Below are 20,135 nucleotides of genomic sequence, written 5' to 3'. Positions count from 1 at the left end.
TGCCCTCAGTGTCCTCCCACGGCTTCAAATCAAGGCCCTTCCCCATCTCCGTTGCCTCCTTTGGACACTCTCTGATGGTTCAATCCCTTCCTTCCATTGTGTCCCCCCAAACTGCCCCAATGTTGAGGTGAGGCCACCCCAGGGCAGAGCAGAGCAGGACAATCCCCTCCCTTGACCAGCTGAAAGGCAGCAAAATACTGTCACCTCTCCACAAGCTGCTCTGCTTGACAGCATGGCAGCTTGAAGCATTTAGCCAAGGCTGAACACAAGGTTGGCTCAGTAACAAAAAGTAGAATATTGTTTCAACTGGCAGACAGAGTTGGGCCTTTCCTGGTTGCTCCCTCAATGCAGGGGTGTTGGATGAGCAGCAGGTTGTTCATGCTCTCCCTGGGCAGCTGTACCTGCCCACACTGGGGCTGTGCAGGGGCTGAGGTGCTGCCGTCTCTTCCCACCTCTGGTGGGAGGTCATTTCCTGTCTCCCTCGCCTCCATCATGGCTCTGCCCATCTTTGGGATGCTTGGAGCTCCTCTGAGCAGTTTAAGTCCCACACAAGCAGAGCTCTCCCCACTTCCTCAGGAGGAACTCATGCTCCTGTTGCCTGAGCCAAGCAGCAGGGTGGGCTGGGGAGGGAGAGGGACACTGCTGTGACGATGTGTCCTGGCCAAGGGGCTGCCTTCGGGGACTGGGAATGGACACAGCACTGCAGCTACTGCTCGTGGGAGCTGCTGGCTCTGAACCCTTTGGCTGCACATGGTACAACCATGGGAGATACACACCAGAGGTGCAGGCACAGACTGCAGCACCCTGAGGTTCCTGGCCTTGGTGTTTGCTCCAGGTGGGGAGCAGTCACAAAGCACTGATGGTGATGTTATAACTGTGCTGATGGGAGGAAAGAAACGAGAAAACTGTCAGAGTTCATCTTATCTGAGACTATCGTGCACGCTCAGGAACTGTGTGATTCAGTTGCCCTGCTTAGCCAAAAGCTAAAGAGTTTCTAAAGTTTATTTCCTGTCTGGCAACTGTCTGGCCCTTTATTTATTTTCACTGAAAGCTGCTGGTGTGCTAAAAATAATTTTTGAAGCAATTCTTGTGGCATATTGTATAACAATGGCAGGCTGAAGCCGGGGCAGTTGGGAAGTGAAGGATGCCTCCTTGGGCAATCTCTTCTTCTGAACTCCCATCATTTTTATTTTTATGCTTTGTGCTAAAGCATTTTCTGTCCCCTACCGTGGAGAAGAGCTGATGGCTCGCATTGTTGTTACCTTGAAAGGGCAAGTTATCACAGTTAATCCACCCTCCAAGGTTTTTCCTCAGGATAATTATTGTTGTGGTGATTCATCTTGCAGACCCTGCCCTTCCTTATTCGCACAAAATATCCTACTCCCTGCAATATTTCTGGGTCAGGCTCGTGCCACACATGTGATTTCCTCTTGGGCATGCAGACAAGACAAGATGGATTTAAAGGTCAGCCAGTGCTGGGCTGGCCAAGCTCGTCACTGGTGGCTTCGTGTGTCACCTACGGGTGACGGTGCAGGTGGGGATGGTTTGGGGCTGGACGGACACAGGGTGGGCAGGTGAAGTTCACTCGTGTTTCACGTGGGGTGGGGGAGCAGGGCCTCTGTTGTTGTGCTGGAAAATTTCACTGCTCCCATCTTTGGTGGAAAACATTATCACCAGCACATCCTGGCATGTAATTCTGCCTCATTTATTATTGTCTCATGTTGGCTTAGTGCTTATGGTGCATTTCTAAGGTACTCGGAGAGGGTTGTGGTTTTTCAAGGAAACATAACTCATGGGGGACAGGGGAGGGAGAATCCTGAGAGATTTTGGCACAAACTGAGTCAAATTTTACTGAACATGAAAAATAGAACCTGTGCAGGCTTCGACATGAGCTCTGCATGGCCCAGAGGCCACGGGGAAGGGAATATGCCCAGCAGGCAGGATTACCACGCAGGAGACCTGGGCTCTGCTTTTCCTGCCAACGTGCTTGTCAGAGGCTGTCTGTACATCCTATGCTCCCCAGTTTGGGTGCAAACCACCAGGTTTTGGGGCAGGCAGATGTTACCCAATGCCTGTAGCTGACTGAGCTCAGGTCCTGTCTCAGGATACAGAAACAGGATGAAACCCATTGATGGCACCAAAAAGGCGGATCACGAGCTTGGTCTGAGTTTGTTTGGGAGTTTTTTCCCCGCTTTCCCTGGTGTTTGTGCTAGAGAGATGGGCTCACAGCTCCTCAGCTTGTTTCGTGGCCTTCCCTGATGGTGTGACACAGCAGGATGGGGGACAACCACCAAAGGGAGCGAGCAAACCCCTACCAGGTGGTTCCATCATGCTGCCACTTGTGAGGCCCCTGGCACCAGCTGGTTCACCCCAGACCAGGACCAGTTCTTGCCTTTGCTGCTGAGCTGGGAAGCGCCACGACAGCCTCCAGTGCAGGACTGAACTTGGGGTGCCCCCAGCTTTGCTGCTCCCCCTGCCATGCTGAAAGAGCCTGCCCACAGCTCCTGCTGCAAGACTGCTGTGAAATGAAGCTACCACGTGTCTCACCTGAGGCAGAGCCGGTTGGTGGGATCAGTAAGGCAGCTCCAGGCCCAGAACGGCCGTTCCGAAGGGAAATGTGTAGGAGCAGGGAAATTGCATGCAATGCTGCTTTTAGCTAACACCAGGCACTTTGGTGGGGAGGTGCTACCACCAGGTTCACTTAATTTTACTTTATGTGCTTCGGAGGAAATCAAAGTCTTGAGTAAAGCACCTTTAGGGACAGTGGAAATAAGGGAGAAAAACCACAAGCTCCAACCTCATTTCTTTGTACCCTGAGTGTGTAAGTGAGGGTGGTGCAGGTGTCCTGCAGCCCTCCCAAGGGGTGGGAGTGAGGTGCAGGTGGTTCACAATACAGTGATGTGGTCTTACTAAACCCACCCCTTCTGCTCTTGTGATCTGGCTTTGCTCACACCAGAGATCTCCTTACTGAGCTCCTGAGCACCTGTGAATTCATCACACTCCTGGCACTGGGACACTGCTGGGTGTCTCTGGGAGCAGAGGCTGTGCCTCCTCCCTCTCCTTTAGCCAAATTCACCTGGTGAACTGGCAGTGTGTTTTAATGTCACCACAGCAGCACAATCCCTCAGCAGGACACTCTTCCCATCCCGGTGGAACACAACACCCGTCTCCAAACAGGGGTGTATCAGCGGCGGTATCAAGGAATGCCATCCAGCACGCCCAGTGACGCACACAAAGGGAAAACCGGCACAGGTACCAGCCAAGACAAATTGGGAACACGTTCCTCAGAGTCTGGACAGCTTCCTGCAGCCTCTACCTGCCAGCAGGGAGGTGAGAACAACCCAGGCTGCCATACCTGCTGACCAGCAGGCAGTTTGTGGGATCTTTATGGGCCAGAAGCGGTTCCTGGTGACTGATGTTACTGTTTTCAATACCAAATTCAATTTGTACATGATGGTAGTCTCACAACCCTTCCCTGCGTGGTACATGGTTTTGACCTCTTTCACGTGAAAAAACCCCAAATGGAATATTATAGGGACTTTTATTCTCATGTTTCCTTGAAGAGGGACAAGAAGAAGAACATAAACCATGACCACACTGATTTGTTTTGAAAACTCTCCCACAACTCCACACTTGCATTTACACTTTCTTTGAACGCATAACACCAAAGGTTCAAAGAACTGGGACTGTAGTGGCAGAACAGAGGTTCAATCTGTTACCATTCCTTGGGGTGTTAAATGCTTTGAATTGTCTTCAGTGTGTCTAAAATCCTTTCTTGATTTTTTTTTCTGGCACAAGAATTCTGGAGCAACACTTCAGAGAGCAGGTAAAGCTGCTCCTAATGCTCAAAATATCAAAATCACTTTTGTTTGGTTGTACAGTGCTAAAACACCGGTGTTGTACAGGTACACCTTGTATAGATTTGTTTAGGATTTTACTATTGTACAAGGAAAATACCCACTCAAACTATGTGAGCAATAACAGATCCAGTAAATGTGTCCAGTAAAAAATCTAAAAATCTGAGGGATGGTTATATTCACCTTGGTTTAGGCAGTAGAGAAAACAGTGTTTGGTTTGGTTACTTGCCTTGTTGTATGTAGCAGTTCTCAAAATGCTTAGCTGGAGTTGAGTTTTGATGAAGCTCTCAAAGATGCTAAAAGATGTTAAAAAGAAGCTACCTATGGATTTTGTGTTAGGTATCAGAAGCCACACTTTGAAAGATTTGCATGTAACTCTCACATGAATTTAAGATGCAATTCCGTGTTAAAAGCTTGGCTGACCATGAGCAGAAATGTGGAAACTCAATGGATCACCTCTGGAAAAATGGCATTTGTGAGTTATATTCTCAGAAGACTAAAAATAGAACTCTGTCTGTTTGTTTTCCTTCATGAAGTGGCCACTGTAACACTCCCTTACCAGCCCTAAAAAAGAATTTACATAAAAGATGCTGACGCAAAACCTTATCTCATGACTGTGTCTCATTAGGTCATCTCTGGGGGGGAAGAGATGGCTTCATTTTTGAAGTCTCTTCCCTGACCATGAATCAGCCAGAGAAAATATTGAGGTGCACCTCTGCACAGCAACCTGTCACCTTAATATCGCAAATCTGGTTTGGAACCTGCAGTAAAATCCCAGTTGTTTGTGACGTGTAAGGTAATGCTCTGAGAGGGAACTCTCACACATTTAATGATGCTCAGTAATTTTCTGGCCAAAGGGCAGCGATGGGGTTTTTCCGGGTGTGCTGAGCTCCACATCTTTAACCACTTTGCTGAACAGAGCTCGTGGAGAACCAGCCCTTTCAGTCCAATTCTGTGTTGTTTTCTAATTCTTATTTTATTGCAGGAAAAACACTTGTCATGGCTTATCTGTCCAGCAACGAACATGTTTGGTGCTGGAAAATTGACGCCTGTTACCTGTACTGCACCTACTGATGGAACAGTTCCAGCCTGGAATGGGCAAGAGGTGAGGAAAGACAAGAGTTCCTGTATTTTTCTCTTCCCTTAAAAATGAAATTTAAGACCCAAATCAATCCTGCAATGCCTTCAGTATTTATTGCCTCTACTTTGTTTTTTATGGAATCCTACTCCACTTAGGAAAGACCTATTGTGATCTGAGAAGACTAAACTCTTTCCTATTCAGATGTAGTGAACTCTTCTAGAAACAGAGATGGCACAGGCCAGTTATAGCAAAGCATGAAAATGTACCAGTTACTCAGTTTTCTAATGTCTTCCTATCATGAAATATTCTCTCCTGCACAGAAATCTCTTGATATTTGGGTTGCTGATCACATTTCTTTTCTTTTCAGGACCATTTTTAAAACACTGTAGAAAAAAATGGTGCATCAAGGATGAACAAAGATTTCACTGCTTCTGGGTCTGTCTCAAAATAAAGACAGAAAGGAATAAAGAAATGTGGTGGTTTGACAATTCACATTTTTCTTTTGCTGTTGAAGGCTCTTTGAATCAGAGAATCCCAGAATGGTTTGGAAGGGATTTTAAAGATTTAACCAACCCTCCATCATGGGCAGGGACACCTTCCATTAACTCAGGTTGCTCCAAGCCCCGTCCAACCTGGCCTTGGACACTTGCAGGGATCCAGAGGCAGCCACAGCTTCTCTGGGTAACCTGTGCCAGGGCCTCCCCACCCTCACAGGGAAGAATCTCTTCCCAATATTCCATCTATCCCTGCCCTCTGGCAGTGGGAAGCCATTCCCTGTGTCCTGTCCCTCCATCCCTTGTCCCCAGTCCCTCTCCAGCTCTCCTGGAGCCCCTTTAGGCCCTGCAAGGGGCTCTCAGCTCTCCCTGGAGCCTTCTCCAGGATGAACACCCCCAGCTCTCCCAGCCTGGCTCCAGAGCAGAGATGCACAGGAAATGTTTTGTTGTCATCAGTCACAGAATTTGGACCGAATCTAAAAGCAGCATTGGATTATTTTCTGTAGCCAATTTTGATGGAGGGAACTCTGTTTGGGCTGGAGAGGGATTACACAGGGATCAGCCCAGCACTGTTGTCCACCGAGTGAAACACCCTGTTCAGTATCAATTTACTGATCAGCACTTTGACTTTTAGAGATTAGTTCCTCAACACTTGCACTCCCAGTAGTCACCCTAAAACTAATAAATATTGTTGAAGAGCAGCTTAGATTTGGCTCCTGTCACAGCTGCCTCTAAATGGAATCTTAAAATACCTGGGATATCCATCTGTGAGCCAACAGTGACATGAATTGGCAGAGAAGGTAGAAAGCTTTGTGTACAGCTGTGCTACATCTGGATCCAGAAACGGGCTCTGAATTTTACAGGACCCCAGTGCTGCTCCAAAAACCAAAGGGAAGGAGATAGAGGGAAATCAGGGAGTGTGTGATTCCTGGGGTGTCTGTGCAGGGCCAGGAGTCAGACTCGATGATCCTTGGGGGTCCCTTCCAGCTTGAGATATTCATGATTCTATGTGGGATTCTACCTGTGGGAGAATTATTCTGGGTTCAAAGTGAAATCCTGTCCTGAGATTAGGGGAAGGATTTCCATTGACTCAGCTGAAACCAGGTTTAAACATGTCTGTTCCTGTCAAAGGACAGCTTTCCAGAGCTGCTCCTCAGCAATTCACCCATTTAAACTATCTCCACAATAGTTTTACATATTCCACTGCACATTTTGGTGACAGCTGAAACCTTTTAACAGCATCCTAACAAGAACATTTCCTGAATTTCATCCTTCAGATCCTCATATATTCTAGTTCTCTCCACTCCTTAGCTATTCTCATGCCTAATGCTCCAACTGTTTCATTTACCCTTAGGTTTTTTGCACTGCTCTGATTAGGTTTGACCTACCTTTTTTGCTCTAACCTGAGGAAAATTTGCTGTGTCCTGTGTGTCAGTGTTTCTGGAGCTCTGCATCACCCCTGTCCTCACAGCACGTCTGATAAGGCAATTGGGGCAGCGTCTGCCAGCTGATGAGGAAACCATCAGGATGGTGTTACATCAGGCTCTAAAAACAGCCTCAGCCTTACTGTTTTCTAAAATAAATACCAAGGAAAGCCTTTGGCTGCTTGTTTTGGCAGGACACACTTCAGTGTTACGTCGCAGGACCCGGCGACATCACTCACAGCTTAGTCATGTACAAATTTACTTTTGTAGGAGTTGGGAAGTTCAAACTACACCTCTTTCTTTTCCTTCCTTATCCCTCTTCGTTTTAGGGAGCTCCTGCAGGAGAAGCCACTTCCAGGTGTGGGTCAGGTTTCACATGTGACAGCGTTTTGGGATACTGGGATGGATTTTCCACTGCTTGCTCCTTTTGATTTACACATAGTTGCTGGAGTGTATTAAAGGGTGTGTAATGTTTAAGGTGATGTATTCAGGCAGGAGCAAACTCCCTCACAGAGCTGGGACTTGCATGATTTGATCCTTCTCCCTGGTTTTATGCTGTGCTGGGTTTAACTAATCAGCTTGAAATCATCTATATGGGAGAGTTTTAATGTCAAAGGAGTATTTTTTCAGTAACATTCTCCTATTTCAGAAAGGACCTTTTCAGTCTCCAAAAATACAGTCCTTAGTAGCATTATATGGCTTGTAATGGCTTTATTTTGCAGATTGCATTAATAAAACAGGCTGAAATAGAACTGTGTCTGATTTTCCAATGCCTCTTCACTGGAGTGGTTTTAAGTGTCTGAAACGAACTATTCTAAAAATCCAATTCCACCAAAACCATCTCTGCAGGAAGAACAAATTTGATTTCTCATATTGCAACAACACATACACGGACATCTGATGCCTCCAGTAGTTCCTGTCAGGATTCATCTTTACAGAACTATGACATTAAATACACAACTTCAGCTTGAGGGCTGAAGGCCACATCACACATTGATGCCTCTGGAATTGAGGGCCTCCAGTTCTTTTGGGAGCCTCAGCTGAAAGCACCAATATTCAGCTGAACTTGTCACACTGGTCTCTTCTGACCAGTGGATGAGACTTGCCTTTCTCTCTCTTTTATTGTTTTTTTTTCCCTTGCCTATATCATATTTTATAATTTGCTTGGTAAAGCAAAAGGATGAGCCACCTGGATGCACCTATTACTGAGGAGAGAGCAGCAAGAGCTTTCTGGCATAAAGATGTCACAGAATCATAGAATAATTCAGGTTAGAAAAGACCTTAAAATCATTGAGTCCAACCACAAACCCAGTGCTGCCAGTATCCAACATCCCATCTCTCCCTGCCCTCTCGCAGTGGGAAGCCATTCCCTGTGTCCTGTCCCTCCATCCCTTGTCCCAAGTCCCTCTCCAGCTCTCCTGGAGCCCCTTTAGGCCCTGCAAGGGGCTCTCAGCTCTCCCTGGAGCCTTCCCTTCTCCAGGTGAACCCCCCCAGCTCTCCCAGCCTGGCTCCAGAGCAGAGGGGCTCCAGCCCTCGGAGCATCTTTGTGTTCTCCTCTGGACTCGCTCCAGCAGCTCCACATCCTTGTGCTGCTGGAGATCCCAGAGCTGGACACAGGGAAGCCTCATGCAGGTGGGCTCTCACCCGAGTGGGGCAGAGGGGCAGGATCCCCCCTATCACTTGTTGCCCACGCTGTGGGATCAGCCCAGGGCACGGGGGGTCTTTGGGCTGTCCCTGCACATGGTCAGGGCACATCCACCTTCTCATCAACCCACAGCCCCAAGTGCTCCCCCCAGGGTGCCCTCCATCCATTCTCCCCCAGCCTGTGCCATGGCATGTCAAATGACCCCCATCCTGGATCTGCAAATCAAGGAATCTAATCAGAACGTGGTGATTCTCCGTGTGTGTTGCTGACACCTCTTGGTCCATTCAACAGCCAAAGGCTGACTTTGGGCACCTGTTCTCACAGTTGGACACAGCACAAAGCAAAACAGACGGTTAAGAATGCAAATCCCCCACCCAACCTGGGACACCCCAGCAGAGAAGACCCTTTCCAGGTAGGGTGAAACTGCTGGATGTACCTCTGGGGGCAGCTCTTCCCCAGGAGCTCCGACCTTCCACACAGCACAAACTAGAGAATAAATCTATAAAACAGAGAATAACAGCAATTCTTGGCTGCAGCAATCCTTTCTCTCAACACAAGGGAGAATTTTTAATGCACCGAGTTCACCTACTGTGGCCATGGGACAAGCACCAACAGTCCTCTCTGGAAGCACAAGGATGGGAAAAGCCCAACAGGTCTCAGGTCTCACGCCACCAGGGAGATTTCAGAGCACACCTCTCTGCATGGAAAGGCCGAGAACACAAACAATTCTCCTGGGATGTGGATCTCTGCACTGAAGCTGTATTCTATTTTTGGAGCAACACTGGAATGTTTCCAAGACCACCATGACACAATCACTGCACCATGGGTGGTAAACATGTCTCTACTGCTGCTGCAAACCTTCCTGCACTGTTTGCTGTGCATTCTTTAACCAGTTTCTTTATTAGAAGGACCCTTGCTGTGTTGTCACCTCATCCTTGGACCCCTCAAGGAAAAAGGCAAACACACCCTGTCCCTTGCTGAGCAGATGCCATTTACTGGGTGGAGCCCACAAGTAAGTCAGGGTGAGAAATAACCTGATGAGACAAGGCTGCTCAACCACAGCCTAATTCTTTTCTGGTTTGAGCTTTATCACTTAAATCAAGCTGCTTCCAATTACAAGGAAACTATGAGGAAATAAATGCATTTACAGGTAAGAGAATGAGTAGGAGAAAGATGGGGATCAAGGGTCAGCACCCCTGGGTAAAGGGAAGAACTAATTAACTGTTCTAAAAAATGAACTGATACTGCAGTAGCTCTGCAGGATCTGCTTATCCCAATACACTGAAAGCATGTGGAGACATCAACCCCCAAACTCAGGTACTTTGGCCCAAGACACACTTAGGATTCTATCAAGGTCTCTGATTTTAACAACAAACGCTCTGGCTCTGAGGATGTTGAGAAAACTGTAAATTCAGAAAATAAGAAATTAAAAGCTTCCTCCAGTTCTTGTTTTCTGAGCATAGTTACAGAAACCCAGCAGCACTGAGAGCTAATACTGTCACAGTAATAGGGCAAAAATAGGTAAATCAACCCTAAAACTTGCATATTACTCCAAATGTGCCATAAACCAGCTACTCATTTTCATCCAGGACCTAAGTTCTGTTTCTCTCTCTCATGACAGGGGCTTTAGAAATACATCTGGTACAACGGGAGGATCACAGCTGGGGTCCCAAACTGGGGTGGGTAGCACAGATTTAAATCTTTTTAAGCACACCCCTTATAAAATGTGAGGTATATTAAAGCTTTTAAGGCATTTTGTACCTTTAGAATCAAATTTATTGGAGTTTTTCTTACTTAACTGCACCTTGTTTTTTACATGAATGCAGCTGGTAAAGACTAAAGTCTAGATTTTTGTGCAGCAATTTAAACTTACACTCAGAAACCAGCTCTAGAATAAGCAGAGTCTGTGCACTCATCAGCAATGCTGTAAATGAGAATTCCCCACCCCCAGTGCCGTGTTGTACCAAAGCTCTTTAACAAAAGTTAATGCTAAATAAGTTTTAGTAACACTAGAATAATTAACACAAATTCCAGTTAACACTATATAATTATAACTACAGTACAAACCAAACATGGTCTTGACTTTATTTCAATTATGTGGGCACTGTCTTCCTGTAAAATTTACACCCTTACTTTGGATAAAGTAAAGGCCATTCACCATCAGTTGCACAAAATGCTGTATTTTATTAACTAAATCAAAAACGTACAGTTAAATTCATACAGGATGTTCAATATAAGCATGGTAACATGTTTATCATCTAGGATTCTGATTTGCCAAAGTTTAAGTAGTGGCTGGTGGAGGCACAACATATTCCTGCTACAAGGTGCTCAGCAGTTAAAGTCTCTGTATCCCACAGTTCCCTGAACTATTGCTGCAGTGCAAAAAAATATGGACTCATTGTTAATAATTCCATGAGAGACAAACCATCATTTTTAACTGAAAACTTCCCTTCTGCAAGACTGCAAATAATCCACCACTGAGAACTTGTTTTCCTAGGAGTGCCTATGCCTGCTGAGAAAGCACCAGCTTTCAAGTGAGCTGGGATCTTGTTCTTTTGGGTAAGGAAAACCGGAGGCTTTTCCACCTGAAATGCACCGAGCCAAAGGAAGGGGTGGTTTAGCTCCCTTGTGAGCACACAGGATCAGCATCTCAATGTTCACAACTTCATACCACCTCCATCCTAATCACAGGGGGACTCCAGCTTCCTCTGGAAGGAGTTGGCTTCCCAACACAGCCTCTTACTCACCACAATCCAAGGATATCCCAGCCCAGTGTCCCCAAAATGCAGTATTCCACCATGCTGCATTCCAGCTATCAGATCTACACTTCAGTTTGGGACCAAAGTTGCCAACACACAGGCCTCATTAAGCCTCAACATGCTTGGAAACACCTTGTCCTTTGTCTCCACGTGCCAGAGCTGCAGAGGTTTGTAGGCTGGAGCCAAACTGGTCCCGGTGTTATAATAAAGCCCTAAGAAAGGCAGCAGGTTGTATAGTTACCTCCTTGTGAGCAAAATCCCTGCCCTAAAACTATGCAACCTACTACCTCTTCCTAGGAGCCCAATGCTTCCTTTTTGCAGTTCTTCTCACTCAGCAGCTGCTCTGTGAAGTGCTTTAGCTCACCAGCTGCTTTGGGTCTTCTGCCTCTTAGGCCTGGGCACATATTTCAAGTTTACACTGTCAGCACTTACCAAGCAGTGGTTGACCGGTTTTACCACTCATGAATGGCTCCATTTTCACTCTGACTAACCTAAACTTGCCATCCCAAAGAGCATTTCCATGGTTTTTTTGTTGCTATAGCAAGGGGCTCACTGGGCACACCAGTGCAGCAGCAGAAACTGGGTACATGTAGGACTGCAGGAGGAAAAGAATGCAGTAAGCTTGAAAAGTCTTTTTGTAAGACAACAACCACCTTGGAGAAAAGTTCTGGCTCTTGGATGCTCAAACTCCATAGGTTTACACTCCCCCAAAAAGGTGAGAGGTCAGTTTTGGTCAAAAGTGGCCAACACTTTGATTTTGTGTTAAATTGAGTTGGAGAAAAACAAGTAGACTTATTAATAAGTTTTCCCTCCAACTTTTACCAAGCAGTTGGGAGACACAGAATTTTAATGCATTATAGAAATTGGGGTGTTAGAACAGTTTAAGTCACAATGTACAAGTTTGAGCTGCCTGTATTTTACATTCAAACCCCAAATGGTTTGGAATCATTTCCCCTCTATGGAGTGTTCCACTCTCTGTGTAGGAACAGGGGTATTTTCCATCTCCAGCCAGCACTGTGCCACTCACCTTGGAAGAAAAGTCATGTTAGTCAAATATATCATTTGGGGGTTGCACCATTCACAAGGATTGTCAATCCTGCACATTCTGGCACTGATTTATCTGCTCCTTTACAAGTCTGAATTTATCTGTTTTTACTCCACGAGTATTTTCACAGCATCACTGACTGCAAAGGGTCGCAGTTTGTTTTACTCCTCAGGGAAGGCAATAGATTGTATAGTTATCTCCTGAACAGGGTAAAATAACTACCCTACAACTATACAATCTACTACCTCACTCTGACAGAGAAGCACAGCCTTCAGCAAAGAGCTCAGCCAGCCAACCACAGGTCCACTCTAAGGGATGGCTGATACTTCACTTCGCAACGTTAAACACCACAACAACTGGAACATCAGGAATTTCTATTTGATTACCCCACCACACTTACATAGAAATCAGTCTATTCTTCACTTTTTTACTCATTAGAGGAGAAAAATTAATGCAGAATGCTAACCCAGCTTTTCCAAGAACCAGAAGAATCTAAACACAACTCCCCCCAGCTATTACAGAAGTATTTTCTCCCATCATAAGCATTACAAGTACAGTATTTCAGTAGAATCTGACACTGAGCTTAAAATTGAGAAGTTTCCATTGTTGATTTTCTGCTGCTTTAGGAAAGACAGTAGATTGTATAGTTATCTCCCAGTTGTGGGTATGACCCTAAAACTATACAACCTACTACCTCATCCCACAGTGCAGGCATCTTCAGAGCTGCTGGAGAAGGACTGTTGTTCCAGGAAACACAGGCTGACTACCTGCAGACAGCATTTCTAACCCTGATCACAGGAAAAGCATTGCCCTCACTCCCCCCGGTCACACAAGAAAGTTATTTTAAGGGCAAGGTTCCTGAAATTCAAAATGTTACCAATTGCTTGTGTTGAAATACATTTCATCTTTAGCCAGCTGGCAAGTTGTAGCAGTCATAGCAACTACACTCATTAAACCTGTTAAATTACTGGTTGTGTTCCACAGATGTAACTTGTCACCTGAAATCAGAAGAAAAGTCTGTCAGAATCACTGGAGGCAGACATACATTTCTTTCTCTTCAGAACTTAAAAATAATAAAATATAGGACCATAGATATGCTGATTTACATGGATCACGAGGAGGCCCTAATATTTATAATTTTGATTAAATAATGTTACATAGAGTGATGTTTTCACCCATCCTAACAGTTAATAGCTCAAGAAAAAGTACTGTTAAGAGTACTATCTTGTGCTTTTTCTGTTAGTCTTAAATTACATCAAGTCATGTGCACAGGGATTATTAGAAACAAAATTCATTAAGATTATGGCCTTTCTCCTGATGTTTAATTGTTAAACTGCCTTACCAAAAGGCATGTTGTTTTCCCCATCAGAAAGAAGTGGGTTTCTCTGACTGCTCCTGCTGTAACCTTAAAGCCAATTTCTACATTAAAACAGCTCAACATCATCTTGAATTAAAAACTTTTAGAACACTGAAATGAAAATACTTGCCAGACAGATGTGTGACTTACAACCCCCTCCTTAGCAGGGACAGCTTGAAAACAGGGCTGGGAGGGAAAACTGATTGTTTTGTCCAGGTAATTCATAAGATAATTGAAAATGTTTGGAGAAAAGCAGTTTATTTTATAAACATTAGATATGTTTTACTAGTACTTCATCCCAAGATACACTGATGTTTTCAGACCGCTCTTCAAACAAAGCCCTGACAGAAGAGCACCCTCGGGCACGTCCCTGTCCTTGCCAGAACACCCAGCACATGATCCCGTGCATTAATATCCAAAGGGATGACGTCATTCCTTGAGCTGAGAGAAAATCCAATCACTTTTCAACCCCCTCCACGCTTCACTCCAGAATCCTTTATACAAATATTGATGACAAAATTCATTCTCTCTTAAAATCTTGCTTTAACTGGTATAAATCCCGTTATTTGCTTTTGTTAACTTACACATCTACCAGAAAACATCCTTCAGCGTGGACACTTGGTCCTGATGCCCAAACCAGGAATGAAGTACAACAGTAGCTCTGGGCTAGAGTCAAACCCTTATGGAGCACTGGCCCCCATCACATCCTTCTGAATCAGCAGGGAAGGTGCTTTCACTTCCCTGTTCCTGCATCCAGCAAAATCCCTGGAAAGCCCCAGTCCCTCCCTTGAGGCCTGGCCAGGGAGCTGAGCTGCAGAGCACCAACTCAGCATCTTCAGTTTGTCACTCGGTGATTCCACGAGGTGAAGTTCCACGTGTAGTTTCAGAAGGAACTTTAAGGTGAAGCTCGTGGTTCTGTGATTTACTGACAATGTTTGAAGCATTTTGAAAAATGCCATAGGTGTTGCCACACCTGTTTTAATTTCACAAAGTATGTAAGGCACTGCTTCAGGATTTCTTTTTAAAATGAAGCCTGAAGGACACATGGATTGTAATAAACCTAAAATTGATCTGTTGCATTTCATCACCTTTAGACAAAATTTAATTGCAGATCTAACCAACCTGAGATGTATCAAACAGCTTTTATTTCCACCGACAGCAGGACTTCCCTATCAAATTTTATTCTTGGAAATTCTAAATCATTTTCTACTGCCACCACTAGATTTTCCTGTTCAGTACCTGCAGCACCTCATTCCACAGAAATCTGCCTCCTTCCACCTTTCTGAAACAAGAGTCTTTCATCTAATAAAGGTCTGAATGGGCTGTTACTTAAGGCTAAAAATGTTCTTGAAAAATTATTACTTAACTTCCAGTTGCTATCCTGTTAGTCTGCCTTGGTATCATAAAGTGCATGCAGGGCACAAGCCCAGGGCAGACTAACATGACAGCAATTGGAAGCTGAGTAATAATATGAGGGGTGTATAATTAAAGGAATTCAAATTCTAGTCAAAAATCTTATTTTTGGAAGGAGTTCAGGTTACCTTCTGCTTTTACTTCTCTTTACTGTGCATTCCTGCAAAGTCCAGCTAATTAGCATTCTGCTTTATATTAACCCTGCAGCTTTGGGAGTTTTTAACTTGTGGATTATTTGTAATACTCTTTCCAAGCTGCACCACCTAAGTTGCCACATCCTTTTACAGATGAGACCTGCCAGGTCTCCTTGGGGGCCTGCTGTGTGCAAGCACCAAGGGTTTCTGGCACAGGCAGAAGCAGGGGATCCTGATAAATGCTCCTGCTGGCACAGCCTCTCCTGCTGTGGGATGTTCTCATCCTGGTGTTGCAAAGCTCCCTGTGCAGCTGCTGTCACAGCCAGTGCAGCACAGCAGTTCAGGGTCACTCCTCCAGCAAAATCACTCAGCTATGATGAGAGGTAAGCTTCTAAAAAAAATACCTGGCTAATTTGCCTTCCTCGTTAAAAGCTGAGTTCCTTAGTGCTGTTTTTCCTGTCACCACGTGTTTAAAATCCCAATGCAATGAAAGGGGATAAAATGGCTCTGGAATTGTGAAGCTGCACAGTCTCACACAGCCCCAGCTGCCAAACACCCCCCCAGGGCTGAGCCTGCACAGCTCCCACCACATGATGGAGCTCCAGGATTTATGGGAACAGCACGGACACCGAGTCCTCACAGTTTTACCTCTGGATTTCAGAGCACTCCCTGCACTGAAGCCACACTTCCTGAATCCCAGGAACTTCCTGCCACCTTCTCCAGCCGTGTCAAGCATCCAAATGACTTCATGCAGACTCATAACTCAAATTTGCTCATTCCTTGGGTTTTGTGTTTGACAGGTGTGGACTGCAGGCAGAGAGGGAGTCACATGACTGATATAAACTTAATAATCCCTGATATTGCTTCCCTTACTCCACTCAGCTACCCTTGCAGTGTTACCACGTGGTACAGACACATCTCATCACCTCTTCCCTAAACAGGCTCAGAGAAATCAGACAGTGACTGACACTACAGTTTTAGCATGAACCGAAAATTCTTCCTCTTCTATATTCAGTTTTGGGTTGTACCTTCCTTTGCCTTAATAATGTGCTTATCTTTCCAGAGCCTTGCTCCCAATGTGTGTCCAGAACTGAAGCAGCAGACTCTGAACGGGCTCTGAAGTAAGTCTGTCCTGGTTTTCTTGAGCTACCTGGAAGTTTAAAACCTCCTAAATGATCCTAAACTGCACAAGAAGAAAAAAAAAGTCTCAAGAATTTGCATGGTTTTGTTTTAATAGCACACAGTGGAACATCAGCACTCCTAAGCTATTGTCCAACCTGTGAAAGAGAAAAAAATAACTCAAATGAATTATTATTTTATTCATTATTCTGCTGAGGGAACAAAAGGTGTATTTGCACAAAGAACAGAAGTCATGTCTCCTCTCAGTGTGATCATCTCCCCTCAGTGTGATCCTGCAAGACAAATGCTTTATTCTCCCAGTTATTTTGTCCACTTTGCAGCACAGAAGAAAAACCACCTAAAGCTGAAAGTGAATTTGTAGAAGGAAGAGTTCCTACACAAACTGGACTCCAGTGACACCTACAAGATGCAGTGTGGAGACAGAGATACATCCTCCTGGGAAACCATCACTTGGTAATTGTAAATTTGTGAGCAGTTTGTTACATGAAAAGACTATTTTACTCTAGTAAAGTTTAAATTGAGCTTCAGAAATTCAGCAGATAAAAACTGAGCAGAAAAGTCAAAGTTTTAAGTTAAAAACCTGTGGGAAACAAAACAAATTAGAGGGTTTGGGGTTTATTAGTTGGTTTGTTTTTGTTTGTTTTTTTTTTACTTTGTGCTGAGCAAATTCACCTGCACTGAAAACAGGCCAAGAAAGAAGAACTCCCAGCCCATGTCCAGGCACCCCTGCTTATGCCCCAAAAATTAAAAATTTAATAGCTCTTTTTGGACCTGCCAGTCCACTGAAGAGCAATACACTGTAAATCACCCCAGAATACTGGTTTGAACTGGGAAATTGTGCAGAGGGGAAAAGGAGGACAAGCAGTTTCAGCGCACACAGCTCTTGGGCAGCACTAAAGTCCACACACCCAGACAGGGACATGTGTCCACAATGGTGGTTTTGGGAATTTTTTCACACAACAGCAAGATTAATAGCACTGATTGCCACCAATAATGTATTTATGCAGTGTCTCAATTAGATTTTAGAAAAAAAAAAATTGTATTTCCATGTCCCACTTACATTTAATTGCTTTAACACAGAGCATTCTGGCTTTAAGTAATTATCACATGAAATATTACTGGTTTGCCCCATTTTTAATTAGTATGTTTGATTTTCACTTATTTTTCCAACCATGTAGTTACAGGTGGAATATAAATATCCAGAAACCATGGCCTGAAAGAAATGAGAAGTCACTACTGCCCATCTCCTGCATAAAAGTAAAGTATGTGAGCACAATTAATGATTTCTAATATGAACAGAGAACCAAAGTAACACAAATCTTGGCATCTTTCCCTACACACCTTTGATTTTACTACACTAAAATGGTCGGATTTTCACAAACCCTTTTTTTGAGTACACCTCTGTTGGTTCAGGGACAGAATAAACAGAGCTATTTGTAAATAAAGAAATAAATTTAGGTACACTTCAGCTTCAAACATTACAAAGGCCTCAGTGCCCTTCTCAAAGGAAACCATCACTTTGGTTATCTGGTCCTGCTCCAGATAGAGAAATGTGTATTTATATATAATACACAAACGTGTATTTATTCCCGAGATTTGTGTCTCTTAGGACATGCTAAGTAGGCTTTTTCTGCATAAAGTTTACATGTTATTATAGCAATTACCCAAACTCAGCAAACAATGAAGTTAGCACACAAAAATATTTCAAGACCGCTGTGTTATGTTATTAATTGGCAACATAATTAAACATCTATTGCCCTTTATAAGTCCTGGGAGCCTTTCACTATTTTGCAAATGAAATGATGTTTTCCACTACTACTAACAGAGGGAAATACAGAAGACATTTATCAAAAGGAAAGTGAAACAAGGATACAGGTCACTGGAGGAGAAAAACACAGCAAGTGATCTGATGTTTTATCTAAGCTTCCTTTGGCCAAGTCTCCAGTCTTAGTGCGTAAAATAACTTCCCAGCATGACCTATGTGAAATGAGGTGGCATTTAAGATATGCAGAGCACAACCTGGGAGAAGAACTCAGTGAAAAAAATTACAACCAGCAACTTTATAAAATAAATGTATAAAAGTATCACAATACAGCTGTTTAGTAAGTCCCTCTTCACAAAGCTAACTATTATAGGGAAAAAACCTCTCCTAATTAACCTATTATTGCATGTTGACTGCAGCAAGTTCGAACTACCACTGCAAATAACTCCTTGGTTAAGTTTAAACTATTAAACACCTGGGTGTTGCTGTGAACAGAACAGGTCAAATTTGACAAGAGAAGCCACACCAGCAAATATATGTTTTGGTGAGGCACCTGGCAGCTGGGGATGCTCGAAGAAAAGGAAGAAGATGCCCTGTTTCTTAAATATTATTTAAGTTATTGCTTTTGAAGGGACACATTGATTTTCTCAAAAATTCTGCCATGGATTAAGTTTGCCCCACTGTTACCACTGAGAATCATCCCACAGGGTTCCTGTGTGCATTTTTAATGGCAGCAATTTTTCCCTGCCAGTTAAGACTTGCACTTGAGTCACAACACTGAAGTGCAGAGTAGTACAGATAAAGAGAGCACTGGCAAGGTGGGAAAGGCAGATCTGTAAATGAGGATTATCACAACCTTGATCATCAGGTTGAGTTTTCAGTCCTACAAGAAACAAGTCACAGAATTATCAGGGTTGGAAGGGCCCTCTGGAGACCATCCAGTCCAACCTGCTGCCAAGGCAGGGGCACCTGGAGCAGGTGCCACAGAAAGGGGTCAAGGTGGGTTTGGAATGACTTCAGAGGAGTCTGGAGATGCCTCCATGCCCTTCATAGGCAGCTGTTCCAGGGCTTCCATCTAAGACCGGTTGGGCTGTGCCAGACTAAAGTCACCACGAGCACATCCCTGCGTGCCAGGGCTGTGCCAGCCCCAGCCCTGGGGTGCCAGCGGGTGAAGCTGCCCATGGCAAGGGGAAGAGCCACGCTGAGAGGCCAAAGAGAGCTTTGGGTAGAAGCTGCACGGCCACAGACAGCCCTGAGCACACCCATTAACGGGGTTGCTGCCCTCGGCTCCCCGGGGAGCCGCCAGCCCAGCCCAGCCCAGCCCAGCCCAGCCCGTGTCCCCGCGGGCACAGCCCGGCAGGGCCGCAGTGTCCCAGTCCCGGCTCCCGACCCACCGCCAGGACCGGGAACAGCGCGGGAGCGCGGTGGGACCGCGCGGCCCCCGGGACAGGGAATGGTACCCGGGACGTCCCTTCCAGCCCCGCTCCGCGGCCCCAGGCCCCGCAGTGCTCCCCTCGGGGATGCTCCTCACCTGCTGCCCGCCCGGCCCGGGCTCACCCCGCTCTGCGCCCGGGCAGGGCCGGGCCGGGCCCCCCGCCCGGTACCAGGGGGGCTCCCCCGGCCAAGGTCCCGCCGGCCCGGCAGTGACGTACCTGGCGCTGGCGGCTCCCGGGGGCGGCACTTCCGGACCTTCCCGCGAGCCTGGTGGGGAGCGGGGGGAGAACGGGGGGCAGGCGCCGGTGAGGGGAACAAGGACAATGAACCGGGCCTGCGGCGGAGGCTGTGGCGGAGGGGCCGGGCCGAGGCCCCACGCCCGCCCGTGCGGGCTCCCGGGCGCGGTCCCCCCCCGCCCTCTGCGCTCCCCCCAGCGCGCCCCGGCCCCGCCGCTGTCCCCGGGCCCCGCGACCGTCCCCGCAGCGCTGCGGCCCCGCCGCCGGGGCCCGCGGGACCCGGATGAAGTCGCGGCCGCTCCGCCGCCGCTCCCGCGGCACCACGGGAAGGGCGCCGCGCCCCGCCCGCCGCGC

At 46.0% G+C, this 20,135-nt stretch overlaps 2 long non-coding RNA genes across 2 annotated transcripts in view; one reads left to right on the top strand and one right to left on the bottom strand.

Moving 5' to 3' along the window:
* The window catches only part of LOC113977738, a 6,551-nt gene extending 1,128 nt beyond the window's left edge, over positions 1–5,423 (top strand). Inside the window, exons 2-3 of the long non-coding RNA XR_003537405.1 lie at positions 4,843–4,962; positions 5,306–5,423. This is a non-coding gene — a long non-coding RNA (uncharacterized LOC113977738). The remainder of the gene's footprint in view (positions 1–4,842; positions 4,963–5,305) is intronic.
* Positions 5,424–10,665: 5,242 nt separating this feature from the next.
* LOC113977740 lies at positions 10,666–19,846 on the bottom strand. Its single transcript, XR_003537406.1, has 2 exons — positions 19,764–19,846; positions 10,666–13,303 (listed from the first exon to the last, which is right to left on the bottom strand). It is a non-coding gene; the product is annotated as an uncharacterized LOC113977740 (long non-coding RNA).
* Between the last annotated feature and the right edge of the window lie 289 nt (positions 19,847–20,135).

Source organism: Neopelma chrysocephalum, unplaced genomic scaffold (assembly GCF_003984885.1).
Source record: "Neopelma chrysocephalum unplaced genomic scaffold, ASM398488v2 Primary Assembly neopelma1_255, whole genome shotgun sequence".
In the NCBI taxonomy this organism is placed as follows: domain Eukaryota; kingdom Metazoa; phylum Chordata; class Aves; order Passeriformes; family Pipridae; genus Neopelma; species Neopelma chrysocephalum.
This window is presented reverse-complemented; position numbering and strand designations above follow the sequence as displayed.